This window comes from Hetaerina americana, unplaced genomic scaffold (genome assembly GCF_022747635.1).
Source record: "Hetaerina americana unplaced genomic scaffold, ioHetAmer1.1.p SCAF_3, whole genome shotgun sequence".
Lineage (NCBI taxonomy): Eukaryota > Metazoa > Arthropoda > Insecta > Odonata > Calopterygidae > Hetaerina > Hetaerina americana.
This window is the reverse complement of record NW_027286874.1, coordinates 42990049-43010503: the sequence shown is the minus strand read 5'-3', so window position 1 is coordinate 43010503 and position 20455 is coordinate 42990049. Positions and strand designations below refer to the sequence as shown.

At 39.9% G+C, this 20455-nt stretch overlaps 1 protein-coding gene across 1 annotated transcript in view; it reads left to right on the top strand.

Annotated features, from left to right (window-relative positions):
* Positions 1-546: 546 nt before the first annotated feature.
* Positions 547-20455, top strand: part of LOC139690586 (uncharacterized) — a 140037-nt gene continuing 120128 nt past the window's right edge. The window contains exon 1 of the mRNA XM_071588066.1: positions 547-1161. The gene's annotated coding sequence lies outside the window, so the exon portion shown is untranslated. The remainder of the gene's footprint in view (positions 1162-20455) is intronic.

The following is a 20455-nucleotide window of genomic DNA, read 5'->3' as shown; positions in this document are numbered from 1 at the left end:
GATGATGAAAAAATCTCCCTTCGCTCCAACAGATCTCCTTTGGCAAAGGACTAAGTCATCATCCGCTCACGTCTTTCTGCGTGAATCCCATCGCACTGCAAAGAATACCCATCGGACACCCTCCCCCAACAACTCCTCCCCAGCTGCCGCCCCCTGCACCCCACCTCGTCCCAACCCTCCCTACACCCCCACCCCACTCCCCTCCCTCCCCTAGCTTTTTTCCTAAGATCACCACCCCCATACACCCTCCTCGAACCCCCCATCTATTCGTCCCACCCATTCCCCGTCATCCCCACCTCCTTCCTTTTCCGCCACGCTCCTCCACCCTCCCCATCCACTATCCCCATCCCCCCCCCCGCAGACCGTTCCTCCCTCACACACTCCCCCTCCGCTTCCATCCATCCCGCCGTCCTAACCAACGCAGAGCCTCCAACTCCTCCTCCTCCCTCCCCACTCGCCCCTTCCCCTCTCGTCGAACCCCATCCCCCCTCCTCTTCTTCAGACGGGACGAGTGCCATCGTCTTTAAGAACGGCTTCATGGGCGCCGGTCTCATCCAGTCTTCACCTAACAGTCCTCCATAGCGTTTCTCCTCCGCCTCCAACACTAGCGTCGTTGAGAGCCTGAGAGACGAACATACACACACACACACGTATATATACCACCTGCATATATACATATTTTCGCATTCCCCTTTTCGGAGACGTTTTGTTTTTATATCCGTCACCGCGGCTGCTACCCTGGTGAGGGGTGAAAGTTCGTCATCGCTTGCACACTGAGGACACCGAGTGGAACCGAGACATCAAAGAGGAACTTATTTAAGGGTTATAACGTTAATTGTCTCAGTGTGGAACTTCACCGTTGGAAAAAAAGGGAGCAAATCGACGTGCCTGTGTCGGACTGAGCCCTGAGAGAATTGACGATCTATAAGGCGTCTTGTGCTTCGGGGTTGAAAGGAAGGAGGCAAGAAAAAGTCATTCGACAACTTTAGTGAGGTGGAGAGAGAGAGAGAGAAAGACAGAGGAGGAGAAGCCTCAAAGAAATTCGCGGCGGACCCGCATTTCCCCTGTGGCCAAGATCACTCGTGCGTCCGCTCGCCTGGCACACATTTCGCCGAGCTCCGGGGAGGAAGGATTGACAGCCGGCGATCGCGAAGGAATAAGGTACGTGCCCACCGGCGACGGCGGGTTTCTTACTTACCCAACCGCTGGGTGGATGATCATATGTTTCATCTTTCCCATCGACGAAGAATTGAAAAATTTCATTTGTATCGCCCGCTCATCAAATGATTCGTCTCTGGCGGATTTAATCGTGCACAACGTTGAAAGGAAAGTGAACAAAAACCTACTCATTCTCCAAATTCCAAGAAACTGCGGGATATACCGCTGTAATTTTAGACGGAATCATCCGCTAATATGCATTTGACCGGGATTCGAACCCGGTATGCGGATGCATACCGGGTTCAAATCCCGGTCGAGACGAATGATTTTTACACTCTGAAATTGTTGTATTTACTCATTCTCCGTCTCATGTTGTCGAGTTTCGAATAACCAGCTTGCGCAACGAAAATATTGAAATTTAAATTGATTTTCAGATTTGTACGATCCACTAAAATTTCCCTATACCTGTATTCCTCCTATAACGTAGAGTGGCTGAGAAAATGGATTTAGTTTGCCTTTTTCGGTATGGTTTAGAGGCGAAAAAAGTTAATCAATTAAGATAGAAAAACATTAGAATTATTGAATTAGCTACCGTTTCAAGTACTTTAAATTCTCACCTTAAAATACTCAGTAGACGAAAACGGGATAATTTTGGACTTTCAATTTGCCTCAAGCTATTTCATGTAGATACATAACATTTTCTTAATCTGTGCAATAATTTTGGTAGATCCATTTGACCCTTCAATTCCAAAACCACTTTGATCTCTATTAAACTTTGCAGGCAATAAGTAAATTAAAATTTCGCCAAAATTACTCGATATATTCTGTAGTTACCTATTCGAGCTTATGAGCACAGTAAATTCCATTAAGAGTTGTTAATTTTATAATCTCTTTCGTAACACCATTGTGTTTATTCCAGGAACTTCTTCAAGTGTCAGTATTCCAATTAATCCATAGAGCAAATATAAAATAGGTAATTTAAATATTTATACGGTTCTTAAGGGCTAAGTTGTAGAATATTTATCACTTTTGGTGAAACGCTAACCAACAAAAAATTCCAGGGTATTGAAAATGTGTCAGGGATACTTAAATATTGAGTGAATTGCGCCAAAATAGAGGTTATAGAGAGGAAAAGCATATCCTTTGGCAAATACTTGAAATAAAGATTGCAGGTTGAAATGGACAAAGACCCTTCTCCTTGGGGGTCGTGACCGGTTAATCTGTAGCATTTCAACTCACAGTCTCGACACAATCGGGATATACCCGGAAAATATCTCAGCGTGCATATCCGGTACCGCTACATTGTTCTTGTTCTCATGAAAATTATTTTCACTGTCGAATTCGTGATTCTCGTGATAAGAAATGAAACAAAAATTTTGGAGATTTTAACGGTGGGATCAAAACACACCTTCGCGAATATATAGACGCTTCTTTAGAAATACTTTAATCGTAATAAAATACATTTGATAATATAATCCTCAGCCAGTTATAATGTTTCATTGACCTGAACTGTAGGCTTTATATCGCGTACATTTTTGATTGTCTGTCACATACTAGCCAACGCTTCTGTAAGACAAAGCCGTAAAGTTAAACCCATATTTAATTGGGTGAAAAATTTACTCCTGGAGGGAATAGATAATTTTTTTAGCTCAATTATCGATTGAAAATTATTAATGCATTCAAAAAGATTACGGTTTTAATAATTAAAAAGTCGAGGAGCCAAAGTCTGTTGGAGTAATTTGTGGACCTTAACCCTGCTTATTCTATAAGATATAATATGAGTTTTAAATTATCGCCGATGAAATTAGAGTCTAAATGAATGGTTACCATCTATTATAACATCTGTATACATGAATATTACTGATGTTTACATACATATATATATGAAACGGAGGAAATAAATTTTTATTATTTAACGCCACTGGAAACGCAATTGCAAGCCAAAATGGGATATAATATCTATGAAAATGACATGGGCTTTCTCATACTTTGATTTAGGTCTTATCGTACTGGTATGACCCTTTTTGAAATTTTACTCGAGAAAATCTCTTTCGAAATAAGGTTAATTGATTCCATTATGCCGATTCAGGTCCAAACCATGTAATAAACCATGCATTCATTTGAATTGTTAAGAATAATTTTATGCTGTTGAGGATTTTTTCAATTAACATGGCCACAAAGTCCCAATCACATAAATCCGCAATAAATAAATAAAATTGCAAGCCTGCATCAAATTCTAAATAAGTATCTTCGTAGAAATTACCAAAAACATATTCAGAAGACGTCAAATCGTCTGTAGCGTGTTTCCGTTGAAATCCCGTCTCAAGTCTTTTATGAATGCAATACTTTCCTTAGGTACGCAATATAAGAAGGAAGTGAAAACACTACTCTTCCTCAAAACATGACCTTAAACATGCAGCGCGAAGTATGCATTGCTTTCTGAAACGCTTTTCTTGGAAAGTGAGCGCAGCAAAATCTAGATAAGTGCCAGGGTTAACATAGGAGCAGCTCCCTCTTTAGTTCCGTTTGAGTCGTAGCCCCCGGTCGCATGGTTCGACTTCGAGCGTGAATGGAAGCATTTAACGAGCCTTAATGACACGTTTGCTCCCGGTCAAAGTTTGTCCACGTTTCAAAGCAGCTAAATAATGGGCGGCCAAATAGTACGGAGAATCCATTACAGGAAAGACACAGCAATATTTGACATTTTGAGTTACGGACATATCTGGAATGAAAATGCGAATTATTTTTGGATCGCCTTTCCTTACTTCTCGTCGCAAGGAATTCAGTGACTGAACCGGACGTGCTGCTCAATTTACTTAAGATATGTTTTTCAAGAGTATTTTCTCTAATTTTTACTTGGGAAAATGTACTTATATGTATTGCCGGTAATTATTTTAACTCCGGAGTTCAATATTTTCAAATCAATTAATCACGTTTTTCAAGTGGTGCATATGAGGTCGGGGTTATTATTTACTTCCAACCGTGTGGTGTGAATGCTACAGCTCTACGTGTATGTCCTCAAATTATTTGACCAACACTCTCATAAAAGTATCAGTCTAAGCACTAGGAAATAGGAAATTTATTTCATAAAAAGCGAACAATTTTGTCGGATGGTGGCCAAAATCAACCCAATTGAAGTGGCAATCATTTTACCATGCACTCGATTTTCAAAACTAGGTTCCAGCAGAAATTATACAGAAAATTGATGATGCCTAAAAAATCTTACGTTAAAAAAAACGCAGTTTAAGAAAAAAAACTCGTCCGTTTCAATTTTTAGAAATAATTCTCGTCGTGTTATCCTTTTAACTCAAATACTAATTTTTGTCTGTGATTTTTTTGGAAAATATTTTTTTATTTAAAACTCCAATTTAATAATTAGCTATCAATTGGTAATATCATAAAATTAAAAATGTATGTGCATAAAATTATTTAAATTAGGTTTTATGACTGTAACTGGTGGTCGAAAACATCTTTCTCCATATGTGTCGATGCTGTCTAGCACCCTTGCGCCACTTATTCCCTTATAATTTACAAAATGATATATACACGCGCAGAAACCCGTTTCCAAAAAAGTTTTTCCAAGTAAGGTGTTTGCGTGGAGCAAAATGTTTACCATTAACTTCATCACAATTTATCTTTTAAGTAAATTTTATGGTTAAAATTACGTTAACTCAATGGTAAAAATGTATCTCAATCATTAAAACTAAGTTAAGTACAATAAATTAGATGAGGTTGTTCATTCTTTGGTATATTTTTTTAGCACCCTAACTTGCTATTGCTACTGCGGTTCATCTTCGGAATGCTATATAAAATCTTAATCATTGAATTTAACAGAAAACGTGAAAGTAGATTACTCGGGCGGCATTTTTAAGCATAATTAATTATAAACTTACGGTGGCCTTTTAACTCTAAAAAAGGAGAGTAAAACGTTCTTTTACCGTTTTTATACATACAATTTTTATTATCATTCCTGGTATTCTCGTATTCGAGATGCCAGTACTACTCAAATGCATTCTGCGATGATGAACCAGTAAAAAAATTGGAATGCAAGCTGGAGGCTTGTGAAAGATTGTCCTTCTATGATGGCCTGCATAAAAACGAGAATTCTTATAAGAAGGTAATAAAACGAATGTGAATGGTCATTTGCACGAAATTTCCTTTTACCAACTGAAAAATGCAAAGAAATGGAAATTCAATTGTCGTTTCTGTCGCAAGAATATGAAAAGTAAAATTTGCGTGTTCACTTACTACTTTTCTCACGGGTGAACTCAGACATAAATGGGTTTATTTATTCTCTTCCGATAACCTTTCTGTAAAATCATTTACCAAGGCAATATTTCACGTCAGTTCTACTTATGAATGGTGACAGTTTCAATAAAATACATTTTTTACACATGCGATAATCTTTGAAATGTAAATGAAAGAGCACGAAGATGGAAGTTGGTAGATTATAGTATATAGCAAGAGGCAAGGGAGAATTCATGAAGTGGGAACTGTCTCGAAGGAAGAAATAAATAGGATGTCGTGTTAAAGTAGAACTATATTTCTTAAATTATAGCGGGAACAAATAATTTTGAATGAATCTGAAGCCATTCACCTCACAAGGCTTACGGCTGAGCAGTCTAATCGGGCTGCTACGTATTTTGCTGACCGTCTTTGCAACATTATAACACCTTCAATTTTGATTACGTAGTGATTGGGAACGGAAACGAGAATTATTTTCGGATAAAATATTCTTACTTTTGATCGAAACAGGTTCAGAGCGATTGTATGCATGCCGAGGTAATATTTTCCTGAAAATACCAGCCCTTCCATCTCATTTCATTTAGGCTTGTTTTCCTTGTTTTCCTGATATTTTCCTTTTTCTCGAATAACATGTCGAATATTTCACTCAAAAGCCATGAAGTCAGGATTCTTTAACATATATTTGGGTTATTGCAGTTAAGTGTTCAAACAGCCACAATGATAATGAGTCAACACCCTTCACACTCCCATCGTGAGTCATTGACCCAAAATTTGAAAGATTATTCTCCTCTATTGGATTATTAATGCTGTTGGCATAGTCGACACTATCGTGGTTTAAAGTCGAGTCTTTACATCCTAGATCCACTTCCAGAATAACCCGTTTTCGTGGATTTTAGATCAGGATATTGACATGGGAAAAAGCGAACCGCCCACGCAAAGTGCCCCCCCCCCCTTGAGCCCTCGACTTCACGTGCGGCACAACTTGATCACAGCGTGCAGGCAATCGCAGCAAAGAGTGAACCGCCCTCCTGATATATGGATGACGTCTTCGATTTCTTCGTCTGAGAACCGCGGTACACCGAAGGAACTGAGGAAAAACAATGAGGATGAAGGAGACCGATGGGAGCTGGGGACAGGGGAGGAATTCTCTCGGAAAAGTGTCGCGAAGGGCGTAAAATACGAACGGCATCATTCATTTCGGTCATGGTTTGTGTCGGGCTCGCGGCGTACGAGGAGGAGCCCCATCGGCGGGCGGGCGGCCGGAGTTGGGGGCGCTAACCTCGCGAGACGCAGAGATCGCCTCCGGTTGTCCTTGCTAAACGGGGCGCAAAATGCAACCCACGCGCGCGCGCACACACACATGAGATTACGCGCTAGCGTATTCGGAAGGGGGGCAGACGTGAAAGGGGGGATATGAGGGGAGAGAGTGGGTGGGGGGCGGGACGGGACGGATAAGGAGGTGGGCGAAGCGACCAAACAGGTGCCCCGAGAACGGGACGCAGAACGGACTGTCGCAAAAAAAAGTGCCCTCGGAATAAAAAACAATTCCGGGACTTTTCCTGTACCTATGTCGCGACCACGAGGTGAGGAGATGTGAAGGGGCAAGGGGCAGGAAGGTGGCGAAGATGAGGGAGAATGGGAAGGTTGGGGATGCTTGATTGGTTGCCAAGTTCTTGGTACGAACGGCGTTTTTCGCTCGCCCCGACCTGATGGAAATATTGAGCTCAATAGGGAAGCTATTCCTAAGGCATTATTCTGTTTTTGTGGACTTTCAGGGCGAGAATTCGGTCAGATTAAATTATACATTGTATTGACTGTTCGAACGCATGAACCGATGGACAATGACAGTTTGATGACTGAATGCATTGATGAGATGCATCTCATCCGCTCCAAATCCCATATTTCACATTCTTTTAGTTCATTTTGTTTAATTCACCAAATGAAATCTCCCAATTAAAACCATTGACCTTCGACCACATCGTGAGGTGATTACCAAGATGTAGTATTTAATCATTCACTGCCGGCAAAAACTTTGATGACAAGAATGTAAGGGTTTCATACCCTCCACATTCCAAGTACATTATTTTCCGCGAGTCTTTTTTTTAAAATAATTTTAATGCATATAATATTGGCATATATATATATATATATATATATATATATATATATATGTATAGCTATATATATCGTACACCTTTTTACCCCTATTTAATATAAAATAAAACCAATGAATTCAATTTTTTTACGTGGAATTCTACGTGAATTTTTTTACGTGAATTTCAGTCTAGCAGTATTATCTGATACATTTTTATCTTGTTAGTAGTTTTAAAACTATGGATGCCCATTTTTTAGTGTTTATAGCCATTAAGCAAACCTTTCATCGTAAGATGTGATAATTCATATTAAGCTTTTACTTGTTGTTCACCAAGATTCTCTTAGAACCCAAATCAAATATATATTTAACATGAAAAGAATCCATGCTGTTTTGATCACCTTTGGGAATTCAAAAGCTCTATTCCTTAGGTATAGCTTATAAGTATTGAAAACGAAAAACGAGGGTCTCTTCTAAATAGAGTATTATAAACTTTATTGGAATTTTGTAAAATTGAATGATTTTTACGAATGAATTGCCTCAAAAATAATTAATCGACCAGCGTTTGTGTAATTATTTATTCCCTAATGTGAAATTTATCACTGCATATAGGCGGGAATATATTTCAATTGCAGTGCAAAGAAAAAAAAATATATATATATGTGTATATATTTATATTTATGACATGATTAATGTATGAAGAATAGCAACACTCAACATATCGTAGTAATGAATGAAAAAATCGAGTTTTTAGCATGGCTATAAGGCACGTTAAACGTATTTTTATTAGTTGTACTTTGAAATTGGAGAAAACGGGAAATTCGAACTGAAATCACAAGGAGCTGTGAAATCATTACACTTCATTAGCTTTTACGGGGTAATTAAAACTGTACCTTCATTATTGCTCCGTTAATTTTGCAACCTTTTGAACCTCGGAAAAGTAATTCCGTAAGAGAGTAAATTGACAAAAAGAAAGTGCATAGTAAAGCTATTCTGAACCGAATGCTGCACTCTCTTTAATGATAAAAAGAGTAGAAAACATCTCAAAAAGGTTTATCGGAAAGTATGATCTTATACAAAAACAGATGCATTCCTCATCTACGGGTTAATTAGGCGCCAAGTGTTCCAACTATTTCAAAAACAATTGTGTGCTAATAAGTAGGGCTACACAAAGACTGATTTAATTCCTGAGACTTTAATGAGAGATAATAATTACGATAATTTATTTTACTCCCACTCCTGTAGGAAGTGCACCTATTAAAGCATTGAACTTCACAAACCAAATGGAACGTAGATGTAACCGATTACGTGGAACAAATAGTGTGTCTTTCTCTTGGCCTAATATAGCAACATGATTGAAATCAATTTAAGGAAAAATATTAACTCTCTGGAGTGACACAAATCTACTTTCTCAAGGTGAAATGACGTTCATTGTCTTTACTAAAATATGAATAAAAAATGAGAGTAAATAGTGCATTGACAATGCGGTTTTAAACACCGTTCTTTTTAAAAGTAATACAAGGGGAATCTGAACCTGAAATATTAAACGGTACTGTATATTATTTAAAATATAATAAGCGCTATCTTAATAAATATGGACACATCTTCAGCTTTCCGTGTTTCACACGATAAGCTGATAATTTAATAATGTAAAACCTTGTCAAGCAACAAGCACTGTCATTATAAAAATGTTATGGTCCAACCTTGTTCAGTATAATTGGATCTCTGTGCAGAGCTCATGCTTCACCTCAACTGATTTTTCACGATTTGTAATACAATACAACGATTTCAGAATGTAAAATCATTCGCCTTGACCGGGATTCGAACCCGGATCCCTTAATATCCACTCGGGTGCTTTAGCCAGTTAAGCTATCAAGGCATCCTGTTAAACTCATAAAATTTTGTTTTCAAAATATCCGAATTTAAAAGGACGCCTCGATAGCTTAACTGGCTAAGGCACTCGACCGGATATTGAGAGATCCGGGTTCGAATCCCGGCCAAGGCGAATGATTCTTACACTCTGAAGTTATTGCATTGCATTGCAAATTAGCGGACGACTCAGTTAAAAGTTACTGTTGCGGAATCTCCCGCAGTTTCTTTGGAACGACGTGTAATATAAAAAAAACTTAGCGGCTCTACCATATAAGTAAATCAAGGGTAGAGTATATAAATAATCAAACGCTTGATATATTATGTATTTATTATTTTCCTGGCCCGTTATTCATGGGGAATTCAACCGCAATAGCCTCTACAAATAAATATCTTTGAACATAAAGATCGATAGTCTCTCCTCCTTTTTGTGCGCGTATATGAACTATATTTCCCCAATATAAAACGCCTATGTAATGCGTTATTCATCGAGCAGGTAAAAAGTTAACGTTTCATTCCAACGAGAACAATGCATAAGCATCGTAATGCCATTGAGATATTATGCTTTCCTGAGATCCCTATCATAAAAAATGTTTTGTCATCTCCCTTTATCAGCTCCTTCCATTCCGCATTACTCACGGAACGCACCACTTGCTGTTTGATGTGGATGTTCTCATTCTGTCATGGGGGCAGAAGTCAGACGGAGGAGTTGAGTATTTGAAACAGGATGCGGAAAAACGGGAAGGAACCCACTTTTCACTTTTCACTTTTGCAAGTTCATCCGAAGGGTAAGAGCTAGATCTTCGTCTTGGAACTGACTTTTGTCTCAGCTGCCACCGCGGCGATCTTCCTAACTCCACCCGACCCTGTTCTCCTATCTCCCTCTCCCTCCCACCAGATCCACTGGAGGGTTTGAGATCGCATTATGCGCCCAGCTAGCGGTTGGGAGACGCGAAGGCGGAAACAGCTAAGGAGGGCTCCGTGCGCAAATTGGTCCGGAGCGGGAGATGGGTGGGTGGTTGGTATTCAAGGCTTTCGTTTAACTACTTCACGCGCTTCCGCGAAAGTGTTGACCCCCACTGTAACTGCAATGTGGGCCGACGCATGGCACCCAGTCTCTTCCCAGCTGAATTTTGCGGCTTTTCGTAATATATTTTCGGAGGAAACGAGGATAAACTGGGTTCAGTATCCACTCCGTTTTTTGATCGGTTAAGTGGACCTTTCCAGGGCAAGGTGGATCTAATCGTTTTACGCCCGTCTTCTACGTTCACTTGGGCGGGCGACAGGATTAGGATATGATAATCGTTTTGGAAACACCCTTCTTCTTTCTACTCACCCATCGCGTTTAGCGCTTATCTTTCTTTGTGGCAGAACCTGAAGTTTTTATTTCTAGAGTTCCACTTTTGTGGAAACCACAGGATTTTTTTCTGAATCGTTAGAGAATAATCATTCGGAAAATTTATGTTTTAATCTACCAGATTTTATTCCTCACACTAAATGTATTGAGAAGTTAGATCTGTTTACATAACCAACGGAATTTTCCTGAGACTAAGTTCTAGTTCAGGGTCCAAAAAATATCTAAGATATAAAACGGGTTGCGAAGAGTGTCGGAAATGTATTTTTGTAATCGGCCGTCGATAAATGTAACTATTCTAAAGGATGCGTCTCTTGCAGACATTTACGATATCTTGAATAGAAACAATTTTTCCCACCAATGTTACCCATTTGGTGTAATATTTCCTTCCACGCGAACATTGAGGTTCTGTTTTATTCATATTAAGTCACTTATAATCTCTGAACTTAATACGATTCATAATCCAGAAATATCGCATTCTTAGCTATCAAAATTAAATTAAGATGGTGGGACTCGTAATGAAAGAATTACAAGGACGAATGAAAATATATCAAATTTGGGATTTTAGAAATATTATTGTGTATAACTGAATAGGATAATTTGATTGTATAACGTGAATTATATAGAAATAATTGCAGACCATTACTAATGGATGATCGTTAGAGTTTAATTTGATTTAATATAATTATAGGTTAGGTATTTCTTTAGAAAGAGAATCGAAATTATTAATACTATTTATGCAAACAATTATCCCGCACATCTGGCGCGTCTACCTCGAGCTGGCAGAAGCAGGCGACGAATTGGAAACTTTCTCGTCTCACACAGCTTTCAATTTATAGTTGGCTCGTAGGACTCGGTTACGCTCCCATAACATAATTCAAAAATCCTTTCATAAGGTGTGCAAATGATAGTCATCAAGGTCATTAACAAATTTCTCCTCTTCGTAATGGCTTACGTTTGAATCCCTTCGGAAATAATTCCTTTCCGCCGCAAGACGCAATAAAAAAAGTACAACATTTCATGGAGAGGGCAATGCCGAAAACGTCATTATCTTGATTATCTCCGGCCTAAAAAGCTTTTGTCTTCGGTCAGCACGACTCGTTTTAATACACGAATGCCTTGTTATCTCCCTTCGGAGCAACCGCGGGCGTCGTCCTGTGGGAACGGAGGAAAAGATTCTCACCCACTTCCCGGCCATCCGCCCCTATGGCTTCCTATTCCCCCTCCTAACCACCTCCAGCGCCTCACAAGTGGAGTTTGCTCTCCTCAAACGAAAACTTGGGCGAGAAAAAATACTTTGGAAGGGGCAGGGTGAAACGATCGCCTCTTGCATTCTCATATAGATAGGTGCATACTTTACCCACGAGCGTGACTCTTCCCGGGGTGGATTCCCAGACAACCGTAGACGGTTCTCTTCCTAAGATGTTGTTGATTTTTCATTTCTCTAACAACCCCCTCTCATCCCCGTCTTACCCTGTGGAATACCATGGAGGAGGTTGGTCGGATATTCAACAAAATCTCTTTTTGCTTTCGTCTTCCCATTCGAATTGCATTGCTTTTCCAAACCGTGCAATGCAAACAAACTTGAGTATAGCCTGCTCCGTATTTCTTTACTTTCCCTTTGAACCCGTAGGAGAATTTCCAAGACTCTCAACACTCTATGATGCTTCCGGTCTCATCTTCTTCTCAGTTTACCAGCTTTTTTCCCTATTCTCCCTCCCCCTCCGCTGCACCCATTTCTCACCACCTTCGACTCCCACATAAAACACCCCCCTCCCCTCCATCCCGGTCTCCCCACTCTCGATGGGCTCACGGCGGAGTAACGGTTGGAGCGTTTGTCTCCCACACTCGCAAGTCCCAGGTTTGAATACTCGCAGAGGTGCCCGATCCCCTTTAGGGACTGCACGGCGCCACGTGCAGTTCGTGAGATGGGGGGAATCAAGTAGGACGTCGACGGCGGGTCGTTGTTTCCTGGCTCAAGTGCCACTCCACCACTCACGCCTGCCAAAACCTCGATCGACATTTTGAAGACACATCTGCACTCAGCCGCGAACTGAATGAAAGCAAGCTCGAATACCACTAGATTCATGGGGAAGTTTTCGTCAGAGAATAAAATAGCCGACACAGATAACCGACCACTGGTCGATCGGGAATCATTTGGGAGAACTCCGCCGAAGGCAATTTTCCTGTAGATAAGAATACTACACCTAGTCTACCTACGAATGGTTTCTCATAGTGATTTCTAGTAAGCTAAAAGTTTTTAAAAAAATTTGGGAGTACCAATTGCGCGAATGTTTAAGACTTCAATACGCTTTTAATGCCATATATATGTTTACAAATTACTTTTATTAAATTATTTTTTCGTGGTCCAGATTTTTGGATTACAGAATTTTTAACTCTGTACATATGTTTCCTGCAAACACTTACAGATACATGAGAATGTCTTAAAGCTGGTCACAGATATATTATACTTTTATTTTTTAAAATTCCCAAAGAAATTCATTTATATTGTTCAATTCCAGTCAAGAATCAAATCAATTCATTCGAATTTGGCTTAACAGGGAGCGGATAAGAATCACAAATGGAAGAGGTTAGGATATTACAGTTCCTAATTAATTAATCGACAGTTCTATGATAAGTAAGGTAGATGATATTTATTGGATTTATCTTTATTCAAAGGGCAAATTCCAAAATTTTTCGTTCAAATCCACGAATGATGCTTTGAAAAAATATATATGCTATTTTTATTCATCCCATCGAGAAGGTCAATCCATCTTTCCTCACGCAGTTTTTTCGCCTAACCTCCGTCTGAAGAGTCCCGTAAACTATTCAGTATACCACCGCTTTTTCCTCCTCGGCCAAATGTCACCTTTTGCGCTCACCCTATACGAAGCCCGCACAATCGAGGCCTTTCGCTAGGATCGCTGCCTGCCGTTATCCTCTCTGCTAACCTCTCTGCGCTAACGCCCGTAATTCCGGAATAGGAAAGGAAGGGGGGTTAAATATCGGAGTGGATGGCGTTGGAAACGGCACTCCGGCGATCGCTACTACATCTCACCGCCGTCTTATCGTCGGTGTTATCTGCAGACCCTTACTGAACGACCATCATTCATCTCTATCTCTGTCAATTTGTGTATGTGTATATATAGTGTATATATATATATATAAATAAGAGTATATATATATAAATATATATAAGAGTATATATATATATATATATATACACTATATATATATATATAAGAGTATATATATATATATAAATATATATAAGAGTATATATATGTATATATATATATATATATATACTCGTATATATATCCATATATATATACTCGTATATATATCCATATATATGTATATATATAAACACTGATATAGATTTTTAAGACATAGAAACACATTTAAATGAAATTCATACGTATTCTAAATTTTCGGTGGCCGAACCAACTTCCTCTGGAGAAAAAGGGATTTGAGTTCGTCGGTATCAGTCCTGTTTTCCCCCAGGAGAAGATGATTTGGCCACCGAAACTTTGGAATACGTGTGAGTTTTCATTTGTATGTGTTTGTCTGTGTTTCTGTCGGCTAGCGCTATCTCACTTCTCCATTTAAATTATTTTTTCACATCCATGAGACTTAACTTCAGGATATATATATATGTGTATATATATATGTTTATATATATATGCGTATATATATATGTGTGTGTGTGTATATATATATATATATATATATATATATATATATATATATATATATATATATATATATATATATATATATATATATGTGTGTGTTTGTGTGTGTGTGTCCCTTCTAAATTATTTTCTTCATTTTTCCCGACCGGACAAAAAAGCGATGAAAATCTTCGTAAATGCATCGCGTGCATGGAAGCATCTTTTCCCTTCTCACACATGCTTTTTCCAACTCTTTCTCTGGAATTCCTAAGTGAAACTGTTCCCAGGAATGATGTACAACCGGCGCCGTTCGAGAGGACGGGGAGCGCGGGCGTGGGAGGACGTGGGACGTAGAAACTCGCTTCATTTATTTCGCAGGAGAGATGCAATTAAAAGAGTATACAAGGGGGTAGGGACCGTTGCCAAGGTGATGACAAATAGGGATAGTGAAGTGGATTTGTGATCTAGAACCAGGTCTTTACCGTTTTGATGGGTGAGCTTAATTTGGACCCTCACGCGCCGGAGGAAAAGCTCCCTACGGGAGGTGGAGTTCTGCTCGAGTTTGAAGGATTCTTTTCGCTCTGGAAGTTGGTTATTAGGACTATTAAAAAGAAATTAAATGTCCTCAAAGCGATTAGGATCTCAATATTTGGGCTTGTAAACCATTGCGGCCCTTCCTTCAAACATGCGTGATTATTTTCTTTAATGTAACTGCACTCCTCCGACCAATTTGCGCGATCTCTTTTTTGGTTCTAGTATCCAATCAGTTCACGGATACTTGGAAATGAAAAGTATTCAATATCGGAAATTAGTTTAAGTTTGGAAAATGCTGAAATTCTTCTGCATTTTCAGTAGACGCATTAATAAAATTAGCCATCACAGGGAAACTTTGGCGGGAATAAACTGGGTCATTTTGTGACCTAGAACATTATCATAAGTGAAATTCTTTCCACCAAATGTTAAACCGACCATGAATATGTAATCATTCACGTTGCTAGCCCATTTTTGAAGGTATACCTACCCTCATAAGATTAACAGAAGCTTAAAGATATAACCGGTTCCAAACGGAGAAATTCAATCAGTGATGAATGCGTAAAATCTCCGAACTCCGCTTGCAAAACTTCTTTAATTTGTCTTCAGCGTGATAACTTACAAACGATCTGGAGGTTCATTTCGTATTTTGAAGCAGCATATTCGATCTGTTTTCAGATATCCCTCGCGTTGTTCTCGCATCTTTTATTTGGCTTTAATCCAGAAACGTGACTTTTTCCTCCCTAAGCATCCGAGGATATGTGGTGCTTATTTATTCTCACGTATTAGAGGTTTGTAGATCCCGGCATCGATACTGCCTTCTGGAGTTCTTTCTTTCTTTTTGACTTGATGCCAGTGGTCAATCCGAAGCAGTGAATCACCGAGGAATCCGAGGGGCCGCTCTTTGAAAAGTCGCTCCTCTCGTCGCAGCGGCCGATATCCTGCGAACCCGTCAGTCACACTCGAGGAAATTCCTCGTTTCTGAAATCACCGATTGCCCAGTCCGGAGAGGTTGCGTTACTCATTGGGTCAGAACGTAACTCATCCCAGAGTTGCCTCTATTTTTTTGATTCGCCCGGAGAACCACTCACACATTCGCATGCGAGCGAAAAAAGCAACCGAGTAGAAAATTAGAGACGTCTTTTTGCACCCCGCCCTGCTTTCATTCAGGACTGTAATTTACTCCAAAGACTCAACTGCGGCTGTATTTTTTTTAAACTCGTGTATGGAAAATATTGGTTCATCCGCGAGCTCAGCTGTTTCAGGATTTGTTCGATGTTTTCTTTACAAAATCAGGTGAGACGGTTTTAATTAAGGTATTCAAAATATATTTGCATAATCAAGTTAGAAACTGGAACTCAGCGCCAGTTACCGTTATGTTTGCTAGCGGAAAAGGGCGCGTCTAAATACATTAAATAGGATTTCAAAGAATTAGCTTTCATTGATAACTAAAATTTGTAAACTTCATGTACATAGTTCAATTTTTTCTAGGGGAGGGAAAACAGGTCATCCCTTCTCTTCATGAGTGTGTGTATATATATATATATAGGTATATATATATATATATATATAGGTGTATATATATATATGTATATATATATATATATATATATATATATATATATATCCCTTTATATATGCTTTCGTAGACGTAACACGGAAGTGCCGAATAGTAAAATACACAGTAACACACAATATAGAAACACAAAAAAAGAAGAACACTCACACGTTGTTTCTTGATATTTCGACGGAAACAATCCGTCTTCATCTGAAGATATAGAAGTAATGGTATATATAGGTATATATATATAAGGAAATATTTTTACTCTTGTGATCCGTTCGATTCCGCCTTCCCCACCTCTATTGTGTTCGTCCTTTATGTGTGTTCCTATCCCTTTTCCTTATATCTGTTTCTGTATATATGAGTATTTATTTCGCCGTTTGGCGGGATTTCGTGTTTGAATGTGTATGTATATATATACCTACCTATATATACACCTATATATACCTACCTATATATATATATACCTATATATGTACCTACCTATATATATATATATACCTATATATATTTTTTTAAATATATATATTTATATATAAGGGCTTTTGATAGAGTGGCTGGGAAAAACTGATGAGTAACAGAAAATAGGAATTGATTGGAGGAACAGGAGGCTAATCCACAATCTGTACATGTCTCAAGTCTGCTCAGGTGCGAGTAGGGTAGGGAAAGTCCGGATGAGTAGTGTTAGGAAGAGGCGTAAGGCAGAGTTGTCCATTATCACCGGTGTTGTTCAACGTATGTGTGGAGGAAATGATTAAAGAGGTATGGGAAGGACTGGAGATAAGAATGAAAGTCGGCGGGGAGTTTGTAAAATCAGTTAGGTTTGCTGATGACCAAGCTCTAGCTTTTCAGTCAGTCAAGGGGCTGCAAGCAATGCTGAGTGTATTGGAAATTCGGAACACTAGATGTGGGATAAGAATCAATATAAATTAAACAAAGGTGATACAGTTTTCCAAAAAGAGAAAGGCTAAGCCTAACGTTAAAATAGGTGGGTAAAAACTAGACCGGGTGGAACAGTTTACGTATCTTGAAACAGTTATGCATGAAAATGGGCAAAGTAGTCGGGAGGTAAGGAAAAGAATTGCATTAAGTAAAGAGGCTTTCACAAGGAGGACGGAATCGATGACTGAGGCGATAATTAAGGATCTTAAGAAAATGCTCGTCAACACTTTGATATGGTGTGAGGTTATCTACAGCACGGAAACGTGGTCACTGAAGCAAGATGATAGACGAAGATTTTCGGCTTTTGAAATGTGGGGGTGAAGGATGGAGACGTTGAAGTGGACGGAAAGGAAAACAAATAAGGAAGTGCTGGGTATGGTGGGGGAGGGGATTGTTGGGAGAATTCGTAAGGAGGCAGGAAAAATGGATGATGTTGGAGAGAAGTTGTGATAGAGGGGAGGATGTTAGACAAACTAGAAAATTACAGGTGTATATATGTATATATATATGTATGTGTATATATATATATATGTATATTTGTGTATATATATATATGTATATTTGTGTATATATATATATATATATATATATATATACACACACACACACACGAGGGTCATCCGGAAAGTAGTACCCGTTCGTGAAATAAAGACACAAAAGTAAATATTAACAAACATAAAAAATTTTATTTGAAAGAGGATACTTTAAACTACTTCTCAACATAATCTCCAAGCAAATTAAGGCATTTGTCATAACGTGTGACAAGTTTCTGTATTCCTGCTGCATAGTCCTTCGCCGCCAGCTCATTGAGATACGCGAGGGACCCATCTTGCACAAATTTTTGCATAATGCAGATGGTGTTTAACAATTTCATGAACAATTGTTCGAGAAACATTGGGAAAATGCTCACAGATGTCATCAATTGTGACGCGCCGATCGTTCCTCACGAATTCGTCAACTGAGCTCACCAGTTGGTCTGTAATGACAGACGGTCTCCCCGAACGCTCATCGTCGTGTGTGTTCCCCCTCCCCATGTTGAAGTTGCGACACCACCGCCGAACAGACGACTCGTCCATTACATTGTCTCCATACACCTCCTTTAATTGGCGATGAATATCACATGGGCGAACGTTTCTTGCATTGAGGAATTTAATCACTGCCCTCACTTCACAACTGGCGGCGTTCTCAATTTTTTTAAACATTGTAAACAATCACAGAAACAACACAGGCAATGCTAGCGTCACGCAACTTGGCTCAGAGAAGGCAGACAAGCCACTGAAGCTATCTGACCTCGTCCAGCGGCTACTCGCGTCGTCAGCACTTCATGCGGCACGAACGGGTACTACTTTCCGGATGACCCTCGTACATATGCGGTGCACAGAGAGCCTTTTCCGAGAACCCGGGCCCTTCGGGCCAAGCTTCTCTGGTCACCCTTGACTCCACCCAGCTGTGTAAGTGTTTGAGTATGTACATTTTTAAATGTATTTACACATAAAGTATAATTTTATATATTTATATTTATATAATGGAGGAACGGTTTAGAGATACTATTGACATTAGCTTACTCTTAACGAAATTAGCCAAGGTGTCCACATTTGAATTTTATATTTATATTGCTATTTTTTCATTTCTATTTAAGGTTAATTAAATTTTTTGTAAAAATGGAAATCCTAAAGATTATAAAAAACACATTCATAAAATTTCCGACACCGAATGAAATGATTCGAGACTTAAGCTTAGAATTCCATTTTGCAGAACGGAGAAGTGAGCATTACTGAAATTTCATCACACCTTATCCGTGCGGTTATTTCCCAGCTTTCGTGTCTAATGAACACACGATTTTATTTCACAACCTATTCATTCGAATAAGTGGCGTCAAACGCTAATAGCCCGTTCTTAAAGGGCAATCAAGCGCATCATTTACCTCGAAATGATGAGATAATGGCGGGAAGCACCCAATGTGGCGAGGAGCCTTTCGCGAATCCGTCGAGGCTTCGCGAAGGACAGGTGAGCACGGGTCGGTCGGTTTCTGCTGACGAAATAGAGAGAGAAGAAAATTCCTTCACGCCAAGGAATCGCCTGGACTGCCCGCCGAATGAAAGAATCCTCGATCTCATCCGTCCGTCGTCACCCGAAATCTCGGTGATTGACGAATCCTTTTCCCAGTGCCCTCGAAAATATTTCTCCTTTCCTCTTGTTGTGGAGCACCCAAATTCAGTGTCTCACCCCTCCCTGTCCCTGGTGAGTTTACCGGGTGGTAGCCGACCCCCTTTCAATCCCCCCCCACACACTCGCCTTACTGAGGTACGTTGATATGAATACCGAGAGTGGGGGAGAGGGAGGGTAATATTTTTTTCGTGGCGAGAGGGGACTCTCGCAGCGGTGGCATATGGTGGATGCTGCAGCGAAAATCGGAGCAACAGGTTGCGGAGGGTGAAAGAGGGGGAGGGGGTGACGGGTTGACTTTGTAATGGCGGGGGGTGTCGAGTTTGAAATCTGGATAGGGAACGGAGAAGAAGGTTGACGGGGTGGGTACAGGGAGTGGGATGGGAAGTAGAAGGGGTGAGTAGGAGATTCAGAGATGGTGGGGGGGAGAGGTTATGACGTGGGGGAGGAGGCATGAGTCCCACTTTTTGCGAGAACCCTCCTCGCTCCTGTTATCCAGCGTGGCGTGACCAATGCCATAGCGCCACCACAGAAGCGGTATTTCCTAGAACCTATATGAGGGGTTGGTGCCGGACGACTCGCCGAGGTGGACGGATGGGCGTGGAGTATGGGTGGGGAAGGGGGACTCTCAACGATTTTTTTGCAACTGCATGTAGCAGGTGATTGAAGGGGTGGAAGGAAGGCGGAGTGAGAAAAAGGGTGGAGGAAAAAGAAAGGGGAATGCGGGGTGATACGGTTGCGAGCAATACTTCAGCACCTCGCGGATTTTTCGCAAAAACATCATCGTTTTCCTCAAATTGAAGTGAGGAGTAATAACCATGAGAATTCAATACTAGGGTTTTTCTTCTTTCTGTTCCACC